Here is a 5,055-nt window from a genome sequence, read left to right as displayed (position 1 = left end):
TCCAGGATGAATCTGTTTGTTTTCTTGGCTGTCCATGGTGTATTTATTACTCTTCTCCAGCACCACAGCTCAAAGGCATCAAGTCTCCTTCTATCCTCCCTAGTCGTTGTCCAATTCTCTGCTGCATAACAAGTGATTGAAAAGACTATAGCCTATATCTGATGAACCTTAGTCTCCAGAGTTACACCATTGCTCCTCAGTACCCTGGAGAGGTCCCTAACAGCAGACTTTCCCATCGCAATATGTTACTTGATTTCCTGGTTGCTGGTGCCAAGAGTGTTGACCGTGAAGCCAACCAAACTAGAGTTGTTAACATTCTCAATCTCTTCACCATCCATCCTGATGCTGCCAATTGGTCCAGACTAATAGTTGACATTATACCTAACAACAGCAATAAAATGAAATAAACAAACTTTGATTACATTTTGTTTTTATTTATCTGGAAAATTGCTGTTATTAGCTTCCATCAGAGATTCCTGCCATTATGATCTCATGTATTAGACCATTGTGATTCATAGGATTTTCATTCATTTTGGGATTTTCTCTTTAGTTCTTTCTTGTTATCTTCATCTTTCTTTGTTTATGTATGATGTTCTCCCACAACTCATGAAATCTTTGGTCATTAATGTTCAATGCATCAGATACGTTCTTGAAATGATCTCAGAATTCATGTGGGATATATTCATGATCATATTTTGCCTTGAGTGAACTTGTTTACCTTTCCTTCAGTGTCAATTTGAACTTCTGTATGAGTAATTGAGATTGGAGGAAGATTTGTCAATAACCTTTGTTATGCAGTTGAAACAACCTTGCTTGCTGAAAGTGAGGACTTGAAACATCAACACTTGCTGTATAAGATTAAATACTGTAGCCTTCGGTATGAATTAAAATACTGTAGCCTTCAGTATGAATTACATTTCAATGTCAAGAAAACAAAGATCCTCATCATTGGACTGCTAGACAACATCATGATGGATGAAAAGGGGATTGAGACCATCATCTACTTCATTTTGCTTGAATCCACTTGGTACCAGCAGACAGGAGATCAGAAGACAGACATATTACACTGGGAAAGTCCGCAGTCAGGGACCTCTCCAAATTATTGAGAAGTAATGATGTCAGTTTAAGGACTGAAGTGAGTCTGATACAGGTCATGGTCTTTATTTTTTTTACTACACATCTGAGAGCTGGACAATAACTAAAGATAACAGCAGTAATGCCTTTAAGCTGTGGTATTGGAGAATGTTGTTGTTGTTGTTGTTATGCACTGTCGAGTCACTTGCAACTCATAGTGGCCCTATATGTACAAGAGCCCTAAAGGCTGCTCTATCCTGTGCCAACCTCTCCGTCTCCAACACACTCACTCTCACCAGAATAGTACTGAATATTTCATGGACTGCCAAAAGAACAGAATATGTCTTGGAGATGGTGAAGCCAGATTACTCCTTGGAGGCAAAGATGATGAAGCTTCGTCTCGCATAACTTTGGGCATGTTGCTAGGAGAAATATTCCTTGGAAAAGGATTTCATACTTGGGAAGCTGAAGGAGCAATGAGAGATAGGAAGACCCTCAACCAGCTCAGTTGATATGGTGATTGTAGCAATGGGTTTGAATGTGTCAATAATTGTGAAGATAGCAGAGGATAAGACAGTATTCAGATCACAAGCAAGGTCACTATTCATAGGATCACTATGGTCGTGCTTGACTCCATGGCACCTAACAACAACAATAACAATGAACAATTGATAATCCGTTCCACAGTTGACCCCTGATTCTGTTCTGACTCATGAAGTTCAGTTCTTCATCTCTTTCCACAGACGTAGTTGATTTAGTGTATTCAGAGGGAATTTGTGTGTATAATCACTATGAATTTCTAAGATGTTATTGTTGTTGTTATGGGCCGTCGAGTCGCCTGCGACTCATAGCGACCCTATGTACAACAGCCCTAAACTCCACTCTGTCCTGTGCCAATCGCACTGTCTCTGACACTCCCATCCCAATTATCCCAGTCACTGAATCAATCCACCTCATAGAGGGCCTTCCTCTCCTGCGCTGTCCCTCCACCCTCCCAAGCATTATGTCCCTCTCTAAGGACCGGTCTCTCCTCACAAACATGTCCAAAGTATGTCAGACGGAGCCTAAGATATTTTAAATAAATATATAATAGTACAAAATTCTTTTATGAGATCTCTTGACCTCATTTCTTTCACAAAAATCATATTTTTTGAGTAGCAATCCTTGTTCCCTGTTCATAATTTTAGTGTTCCAAACACTGTTTATTAACCACTCATCTTGATAACGTGTTCAATCAATTTAAAGCTGTAGAAGTTCTAAGAGATCCTCTATTTCTTCACATTTGCCTTTACTGACTATTGTATGCAGTTGAGTAATAGTCTTATTAGCAAGTGGTCCAGATTCACTATTCATCTATCAGTTTCTCAATCTATGGTACTTTGCATGTTATTGTCCTTTGGAAACTCCCAGTATTTCAAATACTGTTATGTTTATCCATCCAATCCTAAATTTGTGCTGCGGTTTGTGATAAAGACAGTCTACAAAGCAGGACTTGTTATTCTTTTCTGAAAGAAAAGGCCCTTGAAAATCCTATAAAGAGCCACTGAACAATTGACACAGTGCCAGACGATGAGGCCCTACAGATTGGAAGGTGCTCAAAATACAACAGAGGTGGACTTGCCTCTTAAAAGTAGACTCAAAAATGCATTGCTGTTGAGTTGGAAGCAGCTCATAGCTCATCCTCCAGCGGGTTTTGAGAGAATGTAAATTACACAGGAGACAATTGCTTATCTTCCTCTAGCAGAGCCTCTAATGGTTTCAAACAACTAAAGAGGCACAATTTGGGGGTTAGTAGCTTGACTCTCTATGGCTTAGACCACTAGAGTTCCCTAAAAAGCAGTAGCTGCTGTTACATATCTTCTCTTAGCTTATGCTCAGTGGGTTTTCAGAGGCTGTAAATGGCGCAGGAGGATATTTCCATCTTTCTCCTATAAAGCAGGTGGTAGATTCAGACCATGTGCCTTTAGATTGGCAGTGAAACTGACTCTTTATCCACCAGAACTCCCTCTAAAAATATTTCCCTAAAAGAAAACTATTTCCCTATAAGTAGTCTACTTTAATGATGCAGATGCATTAAAGTTTGCACTCTGTGAAAGAACTTCATTTATTGATGTGACACAACTAAAAATGAGGAGAAACAATGACAAATGTTCACTAATAATTGGAATGTGGAGTATACAAAATATGCACCTAGGACAATTGCTCGGTGCTGTTGAGTGTGACTCATAGATACACTATAAATAGCTGCTCTGAGCACTGTCCTACCCCAAGTCATCCTCATAATCTCTGACACACTCAAGCCCATTGGTGCAGTCACCGTGTCAGCATGCCAGGTCAAGGGTCTCTTTTGCTTTCCATACACTTTCCCAAGCAAGATATCCCTCTCTAAGGAATAATGTCTCCTAGCAACATGCCTAAAGCTATGTGTGATGAAATTACATCATCTTTTTGTCCTATGACATTGAGAATTTGTAAAAAAATGTGCTAGAATGCACAAAGATTAGTTTACTAAGCATTATTGAGCTGACATGCACTGGTATTGCCATATTTAATCAATCATGCAATTTAATATCTGTCCTTGACTCTCAAGAGCAAGTAAAAGCAATGTCAAGAAGCAAATAACAAATTCTTTTGTTTTCTCATATAGAGAGACAATTATCCCCCCTCCCTTTCTAATTTTATTGCTTTGGCACCAATAGACATTCAGGCCTTTAGACTTTCTCTCTGAATTCTCACGATCCAGATTTAGATTTTAATAGCCACAATCTTCCCACAATAATATCTATGGTATCCATTTTAACAATTAAAAATTTCTTTCCCAAGTTATGTATTTTTTTTAAAATCATTGTCTATCTGTGCTGCATAGTATTGTACCAAGTGAATGTACCGTTTCTTAATCCATTCAGTTGTGGGTGGACATTTGGGCTGTTTCCATGTCCTTATGATTGTGAATACCACTCCTGTAGTTTGGGAGAGTCTGGAGAGCGTTATGCTGAGTGAACTAACTCAGTCTCATAAGGATGAATACAGAAGAAGATCATTATTGTAAAAATAGAAGGATAACTAGTAAAACACGTAAAAGGGCAAAGGGTAGGAGCAAGGAGGTGAGGACAGGTAGGAGGGAAGTCATAGGGTTCCACAATTTGGAGGGGGCAAAGGAAATAGGAAAGATATGATGGGCAGCTGAAGGGACAAAGTAATACAGTGGGCATAGTCCAATGATAATTAATTTTTTAAGCACAGTATATGAAACATAATGTCAATGAAGGAAAGTGTGAAATGCATACACACAAAACCCCCCAGTATGTATATGAATAAAGCAAAATGTATATCAATAATTATATGCCTACCAATAAAAGCATTTAACAAGAAAAACATTTCCTCACCATGTTTTGCAATGAAAAGTTATAATATATAAGATAGTTTTTGGTAAATGCTAATTACAATTATTTTTCTTTCCTTGAATGAGAATAATACACTATAATATAATTTTATATACTTTTAGAATGATCAAGAATTTAAAGCTCTCTTAATACTCAAAATGAGTTCTATTTCTTGGTGTCAGTTGTTAATATGTACAGTTCATAGAATTAATATGTAATTGTAGCCTTTATTGTGAAAAGGGTTTGTTGGTGTAATTTACATCTTATTTGGTATGATTTTTTCTAGTAAAAATAATTATGAAATTGTTTATTAAGGTATATATGGGATCCAAAGACCTGGAAATTTGTCTTTCTATCTTATAGTCTAAAAATTCCACACTGAATATGTTAATTAATAATAAAGTGAGCAAATAAACAAAATAACAATTAAGCTATAGAAGCACAAATACAATTTTACTGATAACTGTTATGCAAATTTCTTGTTCTGAGGACTTTCCATCTTCCATAACTCTATAAATCTTGCTTGAGTTTGATTTTTTAGTATCTCTGGCTTTAACTTTTCATCTTTTTTACAGCGCTATCCATTCAGTCCCTATAT

The sequence above is a fragment of the Elephantulus edwardii genome, unplaced genomic scaffold (assembly GCF_000299155.1).
Source record: "Elephantulus edwardii isolate Elephantulus edwardi_28Jun2011 unplaced genomic scaffold, EleEdw1.0 scaffold00167, whole genome shotgun sequence".
NCBI classification, from domain to species: domain Eukaryota; kingdom Metazoa; phylum Chordata; class Mammalia; order Macroscelidea; family Macroscelididae; genus Elephantulus; species Elephantulus edwardii.
This window is presented reverse-complemented; position numbering follows the sequence as displayed.